The following is a 19,294-nucleotide window of genomic DNA, read 5'->3' on the forward strand; positions in this document are numbered from 1 at the left end:
TCTATCTTGTTCTTAGCAAAATTCAACAAGCCTTAAAATTTGACAAATCCTAATACAGGTTTAGTAAACTGCTGAGTCAATAAAGATTATATAATTTCTTCCCAATTATCCTATCTTCATCACCTCACAATAGTAATTCCAACAGTTTCTCCATTTCTTTGATTAAACAAAATGAATGAGAGTGCCCTTAGTTCATATAAGAAACCTAATCAAGACTCTTCATTCCTTAATCAAAAACGGGACCCTGGGGCAGGGGAGGGCTACTGAAAGATGGTGGCATAGAGAGAGGTTGAACCCACCTCCTCCCACCTTCATACCAAGTCTACCATCTACATACAGAGCAATTCATTTTGAGGAACTGAGGACTGGGTGAACATCTTCTGCACAACAAGGGATAGAAAAATCCTGACATAAAAATTGTCAGGACAGATGGAGATACAGTAACAGAGAGAACCCCACTCTCTGCACAACAACCCACAGTGGCAAGGGATATTGCTGAGGGACTAAGACATATATTCCCTGATGTGGGCCATAGAAGAAAAGCCAAGCTTTAAAGTGCATCTAGACTGTAAGTGGAAAAACCTGATTTAGAGCACCCACTGTTTGGTAGGGGAATGGCTGGAAATCTCTCCAGATCGAGGGTCCAGCAAAAGCCACTGTTTCACTCCTTCCCCACGTTGATAGTGATGCACAAAACACAAACAGGGTAGGGGTACACACACCAAATTTAGACTTGGTCTAGGCAGTTTCCCAGCCCCTACCCACATCCAGTCACATTAGCCAGAGAATACATTTGGCCTATAACTGCCCCAACGGTTCAGAGACAATCACCACCAGTTCCCAGAGAGTGCACCCTGACCACCACTGCACCACCCAAACCAGTAGCTGTGGAGGTGGGGCTTCCCTCAAACCAGTCATCCCCATTTCCCAGAGCCAGTAGCCACAGTGTGGCTTTCTGGGGGATAAGCCTGGGCCTGGGGCTGCACTGCAGGTGCAGAACTAGTTGCTGCCTGTGCCTGGAGAGCACGCTTCAGCCACTGCTATACCACAAATGCAAAGCTGGTATTCGCAGATGCAGGTCTTTCCTGGGAGCTGACCTTGGGCCTGCAGCAGCATCACAGGTACAGAGCTAGGTGCTGCCAGCCCCTGGAGAGTGCACCTGAGCCACTGCTGCACTGCAGGCATGGATCTGGTAGCAGCAGAAGCAGGGCTTCCCTGGAGATTGCACCTGGCCCTGCTGCCTCCTGGCCAGTGTGGACCCCATCATGATCACTCAAAAGCCCATACAATTAAGCCCCTCTGACAGTACCCCCTACCAACCATGCCCTGAGATCCCTGACACCAGGAAACCCCTGGCTCATGCTCACCAGGCCTCCAGCCAGTCAAAACAACAGACTAAGTAGTCTGTCTACCCAGGGGACCTTCCCTACATGAAGCCCATCCTTCATAACTGGGAGAGGCAGCCCTTTCTACTAGTTCTTAAAATCAAGCACAGAAAGTCAAACAAAATGAGGAAAACAGGAATATGCTTGAAACAATATGCAAAACTTCCGAAAAAGAATGAAATGAAACCGAATTAAGCAATCAACTGGATAAAGGGTTCAAATTAATGATTATAAAGATGCTCACTAGTCATGAGAGAACAATGGAGGAACTCAGTAAGAACCTCTATAAAGAGATAGAAAATATAAAATAGAAGCAATCAGAGATAAAGAATACAATAAATGATATGAAAAAAATGCTGGAGGAAATAACAGCAGATTAGAAGATGCAGAAGAATGGAACGGCAATTTGGAAGAAAGAGTAATGGAAAGCACTCAAGCTGAACAGCAGAAAGAAAAAATAAAAAGAAATGGAGATAAGTTAAGAGAGCTCTGGGACTATATCAAATATCCAAACATTCACATTATAGGAGTCTCAAAGGAGAAGAGGGAGAGAAAGAAGTAAAGAAGTTAGTTGAAGAAATAATAGCTGAAAATCTCCCTATCTTAGGGAAGGAAATAGACATCCAGGTCCAGGAAGCAGACAGTCCTGAACAAGATAAACCCAAGAAGGTCTACACCAAAACACATTATAACTAAAATGTCAAAGATCAAAGACAAGGAGACAATCTTGAAGGCAGCAAGAGAAAAGCAATGAGCAGGGGAAACCCCATAAGGGGTACAAGCTGATTTTTCAGCAGAAACTCTATGGGCCAGAAGGGAGTGGCATGAAACATTTAAAGTGCTGGAAGAGAAAAACCTCCAGGCAAGAATACTGTATCCAGCAAGGTTATCATTCAGAACGGAAGAAGAAATAAAGAGCTTCACAGCTAAACACAAGTTAAAAGAGTTCACCACCACTAAATGGGTCTTATGAGAAATGGTTAATGGGTCTTCTTTAGGAGGATAAAAGACCCTAACTGGAAGCAAGAAAAATATGAACACAAAAATTTCACTGGTAAAAACAAACATATACAAGAGATAGTAGATCAGTCACTTAAAAGCTATTATGAAGGTCAAAAAGATTAAAGTAGTATAAAGAATTACACCTAAAAATTAGTTATGAGAACCACTAAATAAAAAAATGTAAAAGAAGGCATCATATACATAAATTGTGGAGAAAGAGAAGTAATATTGTTAGAATGCATTCAAACTTAAGTGACCATCAACTTATCATAGTTGTTATACATGTCAGGATGTCATGTAAGAACACCATGGTAACCACAAGCCAAAAGCCTATAATGGATACACAAAAAACAAAGAGAAGGTAATCTGAACATAACAGTAAAGAAATTCATAATGCACAAGGGGAAAACAATACAATAAGAAAGGATCAGAGAAGAAAAACAAAAGAACCAGGAAACATTTAACAAAATGGCAGTAACTGAATATATCCACTGATGATTACTTTAAATGTAAATATACAAATTGTGCCAACCAAAAGACATAGGGGAACTGAATGGATTAAAAAACAAGACCCATCTATTTGCTGCCTACAAGAGACTCACTTTAAACCTAAAGACACACACAATCCCATTTACAAAACTGAAGGGATGGAAAGGTATTCCATGTAAACAAGAATTTTAAAAAAGTAAAACCTGGACTAGAAATACTTATATCAGATAAAATAGACTTTAAAATAAAGACTATAACAAGGGACAAAGGAGGACATTAAATAATGATTAAGGGCACAATCCAGAAAGAGATATAATAATTGTAAATACATACACACCCAAAAGAGGAGCACTTAAATACATAAAGCAAATATCAACAGACATAAAAGGATATATTGACAGTAACACAATAATAGTAGGGGACTTTAACATCCCCACTTAGATCAACTGATAGATCATCCAAACAGAAAACCAACAAGGAAACAGTGGATTTGAATAATACATTAATCCAAGTGAAATTAACATATATATATATATATGTGTGTGTGTGTGTGTGTGTGTATACACACACACACACACACACACACACACAGAGCATTGTATCCAAAAACAGTAGAATACAGATTCTCCAAATAGATCACATGTTGGGTCACAAAGCAAGTCTCAAATAATTTAAGAAGACTGACATCCTATAAAGCATCTTTTATGACCACAATATATGAAACTGGAAATTAATACAAGGAAAGAAATGGGAAAAGCACAAATACATGGAGGCTAAAGAGCATGCCATTAAACAACACATGGGTTATCAAAGAAATGAAAGAAGAAATAAAAAATACTTGGAGAATAATTAAAATAAAAATACAAGAGGTCAAAATCTTTGGGATGTAGGAAAAGCAGTTCTAAGAGGGAAATTTAGAGCAACATAGGCATACCTCAAGAAGCAAGAAACACCTCAAATACCCAATCTAACCTGATTCCTAAAGGAACTAGAAAAACAAGAACAAAGAAAGTCTAACGCTAGTAGAAGAAAGGAAATAACAAAGATCAGACTGAAAATAAATGAAATAGAAACTAAAAAATAATTCAACAGAGTAATGAAACTAAGAGCTGGTACTTTGAAAAGATTTAAAAATTTGATAAAATTTAGTTGGACACATCAAGAAAAAAAGAAAGGACTCAGATAAGTAAAATCAGAAATGAAAGAGAAGTTACAACTGTCACCACAGAAATACAATTACAAGAGAGTATTATGAAAAATTATATGCCAACAAATAGCATATACCAAAACAGACTACCAAAACTAAAGGACACTCTAAAAAAAGAAAACTACAGACCAATATCCTTGATGAACATAGATGCAAAATTCCTCAGCAAATTATTAGCAAACCAAATTCAAAAATACATTAAAAAGCTCATCACCATAATCAAGTAGGATTTATCCCAAGGATATAGGATGATTCAATATCTACAAATCAATGTGATATACCACTTTAATAAAAGGAAGGATAAAACCCATATAATCATCTAAATAGATTCTGAAAAAGCATTTGACTAAGTTCAACATCCATTCATGCCAAAAACTCAATAAAGTGGAAACTAAATAAAACAGAAGGACATATCTCAAGATAATAAAGGCCATATATGACAAACCCACAGCCAACAGCATACTCAGTGGTAAAAAGTTGAAAGTTTTTCCTCTAAGATCAGGAACAAGACAAGAATGGCCAGTCTCACACTTTGACTAAACACAGTACTAGAAGACCTTGCCATATCAATCAGACAAGAAAAAGAAATAAAAGGCATCCAAATTGGTAAGGAAGAAGGAAAATTGCCACCATTTGTAGATGACATGATCCTATATATAGAAAACCCTAAAAACTATCAGAATTTAAAAAATAAATTCAGTAACGTCACAAGATACAAAATCCATGTACATAAATCTGTTGCATTTCTATATACAAATAATGAACTAGCAGAAAGAGATATTAAGAAAACAATCCCATTTACAATTGCACCAAAGTGCAATTATTCCTAGTGAATAAATCATACCATGGAAGTGAAAATCCTATACTCTGAAGAATATAAAACATTGATGAAAGAAATTTATCTTTCACAAATCACAAATAAATGGAAAACTATTCTGTACTCATGGAAAGGAAGAATTAATATTATAAAACAGCCATCCTGCCCAAAACAATATACAGAGTAAATGATATCCCTATCAAAATACCAATGGCATTTTTCACTGAACTAGAACAAATAATCCTAAAATTTGTATAGAACCACAAAAGACCTTGAATAGCCAAAGAAATCTTGAGAAAGAAGAACAAAGCTGGAGGCATGATACTGCCTGATTTCAAATTGTACTAGAAAGCTACAGTAATCAAAACAGTATTGTACTGGCACAAGAACAGATACACAGACAAATGGAATAGAGTAGAGAGCCCAGAAATATACCCGTGCCTATATGGTCAATTAATATATGACAAACAAAGCAAGAATAAAGAATGGGGGAAAAACACTCTCTTCATAAACAAATAAATGGTGTTAAGAAAACTGGATAGTTACATACAAAAAAGTGAAATTGGATCATATTCTTACACCATACATAAAGATAAACTCAAATGGGTTAAAGACCAAATATAAGACTTGAAATAATAAAACTACTAGAAAGAAACATAGACAGTACACTCCTGAGCATCAACATTAGAAAATTTTTTCTGGATTTGTCTCCCCAGGCAAAGCAAACAAAAGCAAAAATAAACACATGATATTACATCAAACTAAAAAGCTCCTGCATAGTAAAGGAAATTGACAAAATGAAAAGGTAACCTACTGTACTGAAGAATATATTTGAGAATATATTTGCAAGTGATATATCTGATTAGTAGTTCATATACAAAATATATAAAGAACTCATATAACTAAACACCAAAAAAAACCCTCATAATTCAATTAAATAATGGGCAGAGCACATGAATAGCCATTTTTCCAAAGAAGATATACAAATGGCCAACAGATACATGAAAGAAAAGATGCTATTACTAATTATCAGGGAAATATAAGTTAAAACCACAATGAAGTATCACCTCACACTAGTCAGAATAACTAGTATCAAAAATAACAAGTGTTAACAAGGATGTGTAGAAAAGGGAACCCTCATACACTACTGCTGAGATTGCAAGTTAGTACAGCCACTATGGAAAGCAGTACAGAGTTTTTTAAAAAACTGAAAATAGAAATACCATACAACCTAGCAATTCCACTTCTGGGAAAATACCCAAAGAAAATAAAATCATTAATTCAAAAAGATATATGTACCCCTATGTTTACTGCTGCATTACTTACAATAGCCAATAGATGGAAGCAACCAAAGCATACATCAATAGATGAATGGATAAAGAAAATGTGGTCATTTACACAGTGGAATATTACTCAGCCATAAAAAGGAAGAAATCTTGCAATTTGCTACAACATGGATGGACCAAGAGGGTATTATGCTAAGTGAAATAAGTCAGTCAGAGAAAGATGAATACCATATGGCTTCACTTATATGTGGAATCTGAAAAACAAAACAAACAAAACAGAAATAGACTCATAAGCACAGAATGGACAGTTGGTTACCATAGGAGGGAGGGAATAGGTAAAGGGGATAAAAAGGTACAAATTTCAACTTATAAAATAATTCAGTCCCAAGGATGGGAATATAGCTCAAAATATTGTACTATCTTTGTATGGTGACAGATGGTTACTACATTTATCATGTTGAGCATTTAGTAATGTGTATAATTGATGAATCACTAAGTAGTTCATCTGAAACCAATATAATATTGTATATATATACTACTTAAAGTCAAAAAAAATTTTAAGGTGTTCCAGCATACAATTTAAAGGATATGGGTTAGGTATTATCTTACAATTTGGCAAGCAGCATACAGACGAACTGAAAACAAGCTGTCTCTAAATGAAAGAAAGGACAGCAGGGAAGGAGAGAAGGAAGGGAGGGATGGAAAAGAACAAAGGAAGGGGAAGCAGAAGTAGAAAGGAAAGGAAGTAACTTTCATTACACTAAAAGTCACTTTACGGAAATGATTCCAAAGAGCTTCCCAATCTCCAAAACCGAAAACACCATATACTATATTTAAAGCCTAATTCATGTGATCCTTGGCTCTAGAAGATATAAGGATGCTTCTTGGTCATAATTACAATCTAAAATTCTCCCATATAAAATAGTAGAGTGTGATACATGGATGATTATTTTCATATATATTATATTAATCTTTATCCAGATAAAGCAAAATTATTCTCATCTTTTTTAAGGGAGGCACTCATTTCCTAAAATTCCTAGTGTTGTCCTTACAATGTATTGAAGTGAAATAAAATTAAAACAAATTAGGAAAAAAAATTATAGCACTCCTTTTAATTTACCATTGCCATCCAAACAAGTATTTCCACATTTTAAAAAACAGTTCTCAAAACCTATTTATGATTTTACAAAAACTTCCTATTTCAACCATCCCTTATTTCACTAATTTATCTTCCTTTTGCCTCTTCTCAATTACTTCTGTGAAACTGGGGGGACAGGTATTTCTTCCATTTGTTCAAGCATATCTTGCCCTCAAAAAGTTCTAGGACCTCGAACTTTCCTGACACTCCGTTCTCTACCCACACCCACATTTCTCATTCCTTACTTTCTCAGCTTTCCCCCCGATATTACCTTTTAGCTATCTGTTCTGTGACTGCAAGGCCAAGGAAAAACTCCTTCTAAATAGTGACAGAATCAATAGTAGCTTCCATATACCGCCACTACTAGGGACAAAGCCCAGCGTGTTTCCATCCTTAAAAGTTGACAGCCATTCAGTGAGTGTAACTTACTGCTTTATCAGATATCAAATTATGTGGGACCAATCTCACCTTTAAAACAACCCATTCTAACTGATGAAGCTATAAATATGTAACAATGGAAGAGAAATAACATTAACAAAAGGAATAACATGTATTTCTTCTTCACTTTGTTCAAAGAAACTCAGAACACTAGTGCCAGTAATTAAAACCTAGTTATAGGCTTATTACCAGCTGCCATAGCTTCAAGAAAAAACAAAAACAAAAAAAGAATCTATATTCTGCCTAATGTAAGCAGTTACAGGGGTGCAGACTTGGACTCCATTAATTCTATTGCTTAATTATCTTCTTACTATGGCTGGGTCAAAAAGGGAAAAATAATAATTAAGTGTCAGACATACCTTTTTGTTGTGCTTGTGTGTTCCAAAGGTATAAAAGTGCCCAAAAGTGAAATAAAAATAGAAAATCTGCTTGTATCAATGAATTTGTTCACTTAAATTTATATGAAACCAGGAAGCTGAAAAGAATAACAGCTAACTACAATATAGTTGGTATCCAAAGAAAATTCCAACCACATAAACTCTCTAGTAACATATCAAATTTTAAGACTATAGGATAGAGACCATTCTTTTCTTCTCTTGTAAGCACTGTGCCAAGCCCTTAGTCTTAAGCAAAATAATAATAATAACCAACAGTACATCATATGGACAAACGTTTTTAACCAATGAAATATTGAGGTTAAGTCTCTTTTGCCGGTCATCTATGGAAGGTGATGCTTTGGAAATCAGTCTTTTTACACTATAATTCCCTTGCATCTTTGAAACTCCACTAAGAATTATGTAGGGGAGAGAGAAGTTTGGGTTGGGAGGTGAGGGGCAGGAGTAGGGAGAGAAAGAGGGGGAAGGAGAGAATGCAATACTTAACTGACATTTTGATGTTTGGAGCTGTCAAAAATTTTATTAAAAATTATAAGCATTTATACCCATACTCAAAGATAACATGAAATATGTAATTCAGATAAAACTATACTGAGAGTGATATATAAAGACAAGCATACAACAAAATGAACTAGATTGTTGATTATTCAAATAATTTTATAAATTGAATAGCTATTAAAATATTTCTATTTAAATGCTTGAGTATTTAATGACTATGTTTCCTGAATTATAGATACTATAACATATATAATTTGCATTATATATATTAAATTATAGCTACATATAAGTGTAGATCATTTTATTATAAAATGATAGCTAGCTGTGCATAATTAGTGCCTTTATTGATACTCCCTCACTTCCTTATATTTGAGACCACCACACATGTCAAATTATGGCTTTATTTCCCCTTCTCTATATACACTTAATTCCTTTAAATATTAATGAAGTTATATAAGAATACTGGAAGATGATTAAACATATTTTCTTGTTTAAAAGCAAGTTCAGAGAGCAGGATTTTTAGGGACTATTTAAACTTATTAGCCACTCTTAGCAAACTGTCCCCAAGCCCCACATTGTTTTCAATATCAAGTTAAGAATTTTTCTCCAACGGGCACTGAATCACTTTAATATTGACTCTTATGCTGCTCTACTCCACCTTCAAATGTAGCCAGTAAATTCAGCTTTACTACAGTACTATAAAAATGTGAAAGAACCATAATAGCATCTAAAAAAGAGCTGTTGACACTATATTAGTTTAGAGAAAACCCTAAACTGAATACTAATGCAAAATTTAATGATAGTTTGCCTAGTTGCCAAAAGAGTTACAATAATTATTTTGCCATAATGTCTAAGTTATTTTGAAGGCATTTGAGAATATTACTGTGTAGGATTCATAATATGTCCCCAAAGTGTCATTGTTCTCACTGGTTTTTTTCAAAATAAATCATCAACATACTACCTTTACTGTAACACTATCCTCTGATTAGAGGACTGACTTATGAGTGATGAAACACTATAAAGAGATCATATTGCTTCTTCAGTAAATCAGCTTCCTTGATTGGCAACCAACATAGATTCACCTCACACCAAATTCCACTTCACAGTGAATATCGTGATTAGAATGTTCCGGTAAAGCATTCAAACAGAATCAATATAGTTTTACTTCCCTTTTCCTCTATAACCACGACCAAATTTTTAGAGTTGAAAAGTAAACCAAGATCAAATTTAGACATGTTGTTTGAAATTAGCAGAGATGAAACACTTCAGTACCAGACAAAAGCCCTGATTTTAAGAGTAGGTTTTTGCCTTCCCTGAAATGCCTAGCTCAGGCAGTGTATTTTTATGCCTGCAGATATTGGCATGTTTCACATTTCAGATTATGACACACCAACTTATTTTGAAATTTTTTAAATCTTCCACTGCGCATGTTTCAAGTGCTTCGTGACTGTCACTGATAATTGAGCAATTAACTTGAAATTACCAAATGTGCTGTGAGGGCACAATATGTAGTAAGCAACATGAAAGAATAAAGAACAGAGGAACTTGGTACAGTGAAAAATAAGTAATAAAGGGTAAAATAAAAATAATAATAATAATGGTACTAAGTAAGTTTTAATTGTCCCAAGTCTCAGTCATTTAATGATGCCAGTAAAATGGTTTCAATGAAACAAGTCCAGTGTATTGCAAACTTTTTAGAGCAGTTTATTCTGGTACTACAGAAAGGAAGTTTCTTTCTAACTTGTCTTGTGTAATAATCCGAGATTAGCCCAAAAAGTATGTGTGCAGTTTTTAAACAATTAGGTTAAAATCCTGACAGGCAGATTCTTAAGAAACACAAGCTTGCAAAAAATAGATGTAAGGTCTTCCTTGAAGTTTAAGACAGACAAAGCAAACACTCCAGGTCTAAAGATGACCTCAAGAAGTCATCAAGCTATTGTGAACATATTTGCATATCAAAAATTAAGATATGTGGCTTGACATCAAGAGGAAAGGATGAAACTTCAGCTGGAAAAGCCAGGTCTCTTCACTGTTCATCCCATCAGGGTCTCTAACACTGGGCTTTTCTGGCTAAAACCATAGTGTGAGATGAAGAGCAGCTTTTTAGTGCTTAAATATAGCCAGTGAGGTAAATTCCATAAACCTAAATCCTACCTTATTTCAGTGGCAGGACATCTTAAAGGTTTGTGGGGGAAAAAACAGCAATTTAGAAAGTCAGAGAAGGAGAAGAGATTCAAACTAAACAAAGAACACTATTTAAAACATTTTTTCTCAAAAATCCATTAGTATTGCTCCAAAACACCACTGTGAAATTAAAAATAGTTCAGGCTGTCCTTTCAGGTATAAATTAGAAAACAGAAAGTGGAAAGATCAGAAAGAACAAGTATCCGAGGGCACTAGTATGTAAAACTTAAAAGCTTAAAACATAATGGATATACATATTCAGATTAGCAAACTGCTTTCAATTAAAGTAGATTTCTGGCCACAGTTCACAAATGTATAGTAGCTGTGTGTATTAATGTAGATACTTCAAATGTCAGTATATCTCTAATTAACATGAGCACACAAGTGTAAAACTGAGAAGGCACAATTTTAAATTCCTTACATTCTCAGCATTAATGCTTTCATGGGGCAGCTCCCGTTGTCATGGAAAATGGCATTCAAGCCCTGTTTGTGGATTTTCACAGCTCATCTTTTTTATTTACCTGCTCTATGTCAAGATTAGCCTGGAATAATATGTTTCAAAGATAATGCACTTAGATCTACTTGTCCTTAAAATCACAGATGTTCTCACTGTGGGAGCTTTGGGTCTGGGCTATGCTCAGTTTGAAACAGATTTCTTTACATTTTAAAATACCAGAAAGAGATAAATTCATGATTCTTCTTGTTGTTTCCTAAAAATTTGTGCAATTCAAAAAATTTCAGCTGAAGCATTATATGTGGCAGTCTTGGAACAGGGAGACAGTTAAATGTCAGGGAGAAGCAAATGATCCAGAAACATAAAGAAATCAAGTGGTCGAAGGCTCTTTACAGTCTCCTCCCTGACTTACTCCACCTTAACTTTTTGAAAATATTTGTATATCAATCAAGTGCAGACAGAGACAGTGATCAGACACAACAAAAGAGAGCTAAAATTCTCTCTGAGAGAGGACGGCATAGTATTATGGAAAAAGCACTGAATTTATATTCATGAATCCCTGAGTTTGAGTCCTGGTACTGTGCAAAAATGAGGATAATTGTTACCTCACAGAGTGTTTACAAAATTCAGCCATTTTAATGTCTGCAAAAGCAAGTGTATACCAAATTAAAATATTGTTATTATTATTGCCTCGAGCATGGGGCTAAGCAATGATCATTTTTTTGTACCAGAAATAAAATACTTATGTACCTTTTTCAGGGAAAAGGTTGCTATTCATAATCATGAATAGCAGAATTCTACAGAAGCAAATTTGTAACCAAATTACTAGAAAGGCTTGGGTAATTTGAAAAAGCAGGAAATCTAATGATCTATCTCTGTTTCATTTTGATTTTTAACCAATACATTTATTGCCCTGATAAAACTGAACGGTCAGAATTACATAACTTCTTAAATTAGAGATAAAAAATTAAATGTGGGATACTAATATGTGTAGCAAGGTTTTCTTATACAATGCCTACTTTGGAAAAAGAAAAGAGTAGTTTTCTTTTTTAAGGAGGGAAAAAAAAACTAGAATAAGATCTTTATAAGTGCTTCTCAGAAGATACCTTTTTCCTCCACAGTGTTTTTCTATTCTGACCTAGGTAGTAGAAGTGAATATGTAAGATTCCAGTAGGTTCTCACACCCCCTTGGTGTGGCCCATCCATTATGGATGTGCAAAACAATATCCCACCTTCCTTATCTCCCAGACCTGCTTCTGCACACCTTACTAAGAAACCTTCCCGTGGCCTCGAGGTATAACTTTCTGCCTTAGATCATGTAGCAAATAAACGGTTCCGGGATGTGGAAATTAACATTCCTAAAAGAAGCCACTGTCACAGATCCCCATTTGCTTGTTCTCAGGCCAGAGTAGATAAATATTTCTATTGTTTTAGCTGCCTTATCATTCAGTATACGTAGTGGACAGTTTCTGCAATAATTGAAAGAAATAGGAGCTCAAGCATTCTGGGTGCCACATTAATTTTACCTGACATGTTAGTCATAGTATTCTGCTATATTTCTTTAATAAGAAGGTTCCACAGTCAGGAGATGGCCCTAACAAAGCTTGAGACCACTGACCAAAGGAACATCAAAGTCCATGCCCTAACCTAGCACAGGGAAATTCTCAAAACTGGAGAATAACTACTTTAGACCTGTAAGATTAGCATACCTTTTACTTAAGTGATCAGACAAAATCTAACTAGAAGTTTCCTGTTGCTTTTTTAAGTTGAACTACAGAAATAACCATATGAAAACTATACCCACAGTGCCCCTTCTATTTTTAGCTTTCTTCTTTGGTTAGGTCATAAGAAAAATCTCAGCTAACTGGATTGCCTCCATTCAAATCTAGCCTATATATATGTCTGGTTGGAGGGGAGGGGTCCGCATGCAGGGGAGAAGTGAAGAATTCAGGGAACAGAGTCTTTGGATGATGAGAAATGTAAACTGTATTTTAATAATGTAATAAAGGTCATCTTAGTTGAAATGCCAGTAATTATCTTATATTTGTTATTTAAAAATTTTAATCATTCTAAAAACTTATTAAAGGGAATGATTGAATGATATGAGAGAAGAGAGAAAGGATGTGAAACAATGAACAAAGCAACTAAGATTTGTACAACTCAAAATTATTTCCCTTCATTCAGATTTCTGATAGGACAAACTCAACTCCTTGGAATCATCCTTTTTCATGAGAGCCCTTCAAAAAAATACTTTACATTTCTTTTCCATCTTCTTTGCCTCCTAATCCTCAGTATGATACCCTGCACAAATTAAAAGCTTATATTTAATCCAAATGAACCATGCAGTTTAGTATCCTGGGTTTTACATAAGAATTAAGCCTTCAAATAATAAAATGTAAATTGATAGTTTCATAAAAATAATATATTTTTTCTTAAAGCATTAAAAATACACAGTGTATTAAACTATATTAAACATTCACATTGTTTTTTTTTAAGTTGGTTCAAAATGCCTGCCCAAGCAATTCTACTACTAAAAGAAAGGTAAAGCTCATTTTAAATAAATTTTCCCTGCCCTTTGCTTAAATACCAAATCACTTATACTCTAATTTATAGTTTTTTTCAAATACTTTCCTAGAAGTATATTCTCTAAAACTCCTTTATGGGAGTACACTAACAGAGGGAAAGTATCATGTGTCTTTGTGGTTATCAAATGTGTAAGAGTCCCTTAGATGCCAACAATGAACACTCATATTTTAAACTCAAGTTACTTAAGTATGGTCTTACATAAACACATAGACATTTTTTACACCTGCCTCATACTCATACTCTACTTCTGTATGAATAAATATATATCAATTTAAAGTACTGTAATTGATCATTAAAGTTCAATCAACTTTTTTCTTGAAATTTGCCTTCTTTCCTGAGGAAAGGTATCTCCAAAATACCTTTGAAAATATAATAATGATTTGGGGAAGGTGAAGAAGGCAGGAACACCCCCATCTTGGTATATATCACACATTCACTAAATGAGTCTTTGGTTTCTTAGCACATAGTCTCCTCTTCTACTGACAGGTCTCTGAATTCTGCATCATCTCATGTCTTTTTGATGAGCACAGGCACATAGTACTAAAAAGTTATCAGCTTAAATTATTCATGTAGCTATAGACTAGCCCCTTTAAGGTAATCCATTTCCATAATTGAGCCCCATCTTCAAAAAGTAAGATATTTATTCTTTCAGCTTATTGTGATGAGCCTTGCATTGTGTTATTTCACTGGAAATCACAAACTGAGGCTTTTTTCACCAGCTGATTTTTTCCTATACTCCTCTTAAAGCACAAGAAACTAATAACACTTGAAAATTACTTTAAAAATAATAATAAAAATTTACACACAAAAGGAATTAAGATTTTCCTTAAAGCTGTAACTGTTTCATTTCACAGTGAGAAGAGTAATAAATAAATAAATACTTACAAAGACGCAAAAAATCAGCCCCAGCACCCAGAAATCACTGGTAAATTGCCTTTGAATTCATGAAAGTAACCTGAAAGTTTAGAAAGGAAAGGAAATGAAAAAGGGTAAGTAAGTTACATTCATATGCTTTATTAAAGAAGACTACATATTCTGACCACAAATTATACTATTGTTAACTCAGGCAGTTGTCCCCATCTACTCAAACAACTTTTTCCAAGATGATAACAAAACAACAATTATTTCATTGTTCTACATCTAAGAATACATCTCTATTTATTATGGCTTTTTAAATAAGTGTCAATAATAAAGTTGTGTTTAAGAGTATGAAAAAGTAAAAACAAAAGAAGAAAAATAATCTTTAAGGGAATAGAGGCTTACAAGTTACATTTGAAAAACATGTTGAATTTATGTCCATAAGTTAAAATTAATTAGTTTCACAGAAAATATCTTAGATATGTCAAACAGGAATACTTTGTAGGTAGAATAAATGTGAAAGGATGGAGTTTTTGTTCTGCCTAAGGTGTGGAACCCATCTAGATGCTTAGGCTATATACAATGCATTCTGTATGAGCCACAATTCAGTCCAAAATTCTTGCTTGCACACACTTTAGTTCTAGCTGAAGAGGTAACAGATGTAATTCAAACACACAGAGCTAGCCTTGTAAAAAGTTTTAACTAGCACAATGAGTCACTTTATGCCTCTAAATATCTATGGTTTCCTCTCTCTAGAACCTCCATGCATCAGAAGGTAGTTTGGTAGTTTATTTTTATTGTTTGGTCTAAATACAGCACATTTTTAGTTTCATGAAAACAAAGAAACTTTGTTGCAAAAGCTGTATTCTTTCTAAAATGTGAAGATGATTATGAGTAGTGTTCAATTTAAAATAATAATGGAGGTTAGGTTCTTAATTTAGGTTAGAAACTTTCACAGGGGGATTGGTATGATTCAATTCACATTTTTTTAAATGTAGCCAATAAACATCTATGTTAGTCAACTACCCTAGTTAGCTAACTAAATTTATGTAAAAAACACTCTGAAAAAAATGGGTCTTGATATATACATCATTTGTAGGAAACATTACCCAATGTTGCATGTATAACACAAACGACCTTAAGAAATTAGGTATCAGATGGCCAAAATCGAAAAGACTAGGAACAAATGCTGGTGAGGGTATCCAGAGAAAGGGGAACCCTCCTACGCTGCTGGTGGGAATATAAATTAGGTCAACCATAGTGGAAAGCACTATGGAGTTTCCTCAAAAAACTAAAAATACAAATACCATTTGTCATTCCACTCTAGGGATGTGCCCAAAGAAAATAAGATCCCAGATTCAAAAAGAGATATGCACCCCTATGTTTATCGCAGAACTATTTACAATAGCTAAGATGTGGAAGCAATCTAGGCGTCCATCAGTAGATGAATGGATAAAGAAGATGTAGTACATATACACAATGGAATATTATTCAGCCATAAGAAAAAAACAAATCCTACCATTTGCAACAACACGGATAGAGCTAGAGGGTATTATGCTCAGTGAAATAATCCAGGTGGAGAAAGACAAGTTCCAAATGATTTCACTCATTGGTGGAGTATAACAACAAAGCAAAAAACTGAAGGAACAAAATAGCAGCAGACCCACAGACTCCAAGAAGGGACTAGTGGATACCAAAGGGGAAGGGTAGGGGAAGGCACGTGGGGAGGGAGGGAGAAGGGGATTGAGGGGCCTTATTATTGGCACACATGGTGTGTGGGAGCGGGGGTGGTCACAGGAAAGACAGTGTAGCACAGAGAAGACATGTAGTAACTCTCTGGCATCTTGCTATGCTGATGGACAGTGACTGCAATGGAGTGTGGGGAGGACTTGATGATATTGGTGACTGTAGTAACCACAATGTTGCTCATGTGAAACTTTCATAAGATTGTATACCAATGATATCTTAATAAAAAAAAGAAATTAGGTATCAGCATCTGAAATTGAGATATGAAATAAATATCTAACTCAACCCTTCTCCGGCTCCAATAACATGCTTTTGCCTAAGTGACCCAGGCAATTCATTCTATTTTCTAGTCAGGATTTATAGATAATGAAGTCCTGAGCATTTGGACAGTTAATATACCCATTAGGTTTCTTCACCAAACCACACATCCTTCTTTTTGTAGTGAATGATGCCTTCCCCACTCCAGTTTCTCCAATTTCCAAAATTTCTCTGATGCCTATTTCCACAGATGTGGTAAGTACAAGAAAGTGTGGCCAGGAAAGGTAGCTCTGGTTTGTTTTTATGGGTTTTTTTTTTTCAGTATTATACCCTTTTCCTCTTATGGTATTCTGATGTTCTGGGATCCAGGAGAGTAATTTTATCTGGGACACCACATAACCCCATGTAGAGACACTCTGTGTATTATTCAAAGCCAGCAAAGAACACTGGTTCTGATATAAGCTATTCTCACATTTTATCCTACTGTGAATTATAATTCACAACTTCAAAGTTATACAAAAATAAATCTATAGTAAACTGCTGTCTATCCAAAAGCCTAAACTCTGGAAGAATCCAAAACATGTATTTTAAAAATAATCACACCTTGTCTATTCAGCCACTATTATTTTAAAACATGAATTGGAATTATGCAATATACACAACACATTCTATTCTTTCATTTGTATTTAAATAATGGGAGATAAAATTAAATGCATGCAGAAAATACTGTGCCTGACATATACCTCATTTTTTCAATCACTGGACTCCGGAAAAATTTGGAACAAATAAGATTCTAGACATTTAAGGAAATAATAAATAATATTTTAATATACATCAATATGAAGCCAGTAAGTCTCATTTGTTGTGTCAATGCAGTCTTACTACATATTTTAAAAGCAACTCTGAATCTCATTATGAACTGATTTACACTACTGGTAAATTTTGGAACAAACAGTTTAAAGAGTATAAGCTTCTAAAATGACACAGTTCATTATTATAAAAAAAGAAACAGATGTAATGCATATTTTCTCCTACAAAGAATTTAGGAATGAGCAACAGTTCATGATAGGCAAAGAGTTAATAATTAACTCACAGGAATTAACACACAACTTGAAGTAAGCTATTAAGAACTAGCAAAGTTTAGGCTAAAGAAACATTTCCATAGCAAGCGACCACTTTGGTCCTGAGGGCAACCCATAAGTAACAAGGTAGGAAGGAAATGCCAGGACAAATCACCATCTGTAATGGAAAATCACAATCTGCTTAGGAAAATGAATATTCAGAATTCTCAGGCACCATGGATTGTTCCACTCCTGTTTGCTCATTCTTTCATTTGGCAAGTATTGACCATGGGTTAGAGATTGCCCTGGACAGTACGAACACAAAAATTTTTTTAAATAAATAAAATCATTGTAATACGGGTGAATGTTGAAACCACAACATTGCTCATGTGAAACCTTCATAAGATTGTATATCAATAATACCTTCATATAAAAATACCTAAGTGAATAAAATCATTGTGTTATATACCTAAAACTAATACAATGTTATATGTCAATTGTATCAATTTAAAAATAAATATATATATGTGTGTGTACTTATTTATTTACTTATTTGTTTATAAACTATGGCCTTTCCCCTCAAGAATTTTTCAAACAATGCATAATCCAACCTGGGCCACAGAATATTACTTCTGACTATGGTGACAACATGGTCTAGGTTAGCTGGTCATCAAATCTTCTGCACATCCTTAATTTATTAAATAAAAAGTTCATTGCTACAAACAATTCACTATAAAAAAAGCACAGAGAAGGTAAAGAGAAAATGTACAAATGACCAATATCATAAAAATATGTATAATTTCCATTATAATCAAGAAATGCAAATAAAATATTTTCACCTACAATATTGGCAAAATACCTTATAAACTGAACAAAAACCAGTACTGGTGAGGGTGTGGTAATTTGCCAATAAGTGTTAAAATTTCTACTGTCCTTTAAGTTTGCAATGCTAGTTCCAAAAATTATATTAAGGAACTAATCACAAAAATGTTTAAAGCATATACATACAATACATATGTTGATGAAAGCATTTTTACAACAGCCAAATATTAGAAGTAACCTATTAACTGGGCAAGTAAATCATGGTATATGCATATAAAACTACTCCATAATTATGATAAACCTATACTTACTGAAATGAAAAAAATGGCCACAATATATTGTTGAATTTTTTTTAATATGTGCAAAATAAGAATCAATTTATAGAAAATCAAATGTATGCACACACATACATACAAGTTTCATTAACAAAGTATAATCTAACAAAAATGTTAACATTGAGTAAGATACATATAGGTTAATTTTTACTTTCTTATTCTTATAAGCAGATATTATTTAGCTTTTTTATACTTAACATTCTAATTGTCCCAAAACAATAAAGCTATATCTAAAATTCAGTATATTACTTATATGTTCAAAAATAGTCACCCAAAGCCAGGCTAATTTGCTTGGCAGCATAAGCCAAATATGAATATTAGTTACAAAAAAGAAA

The 19,294-nt window shown here is 34.2% G+C and overlaps 1 protein-coding gene across 3 annotated transcripts in view; it reads right to left on the bottom strand.

Moving 5' to 3' along the window:
- Positions 1-19,294, bottom strand: part of SOX6 (SRY-box transcription factor 6) — a 588,617-nt gene that overhangs the window by 460,238 nt on the left and 109,085 nt on the right. For all 3 annotated transcript variants that reach the window (XM_057507418.1, XM_036877042.2, XM_036877041.2), the window contains exon 2: positions 14,765-14,834. The gene's annotated coding sequence lies outside the window, so the exon portion shown is untranslated. The remainder of the gene's footprint in view (positions 1-14,764; positions 14,835-19,294) is intronic.

This window comes from Manis pentadactyla, chromosome 9 (genome assembly GCF_030020395.1).
Source record: "Manis pentadactyla isolate mManPen7 chromosome 9, mManPen7.hap1, whole genome shotgun sequence".
NCBI lineage: Eukaryota > Metazoa > Chordata > Mammalia > Pholidota > Manidae > Manis > Manis pentadactyla.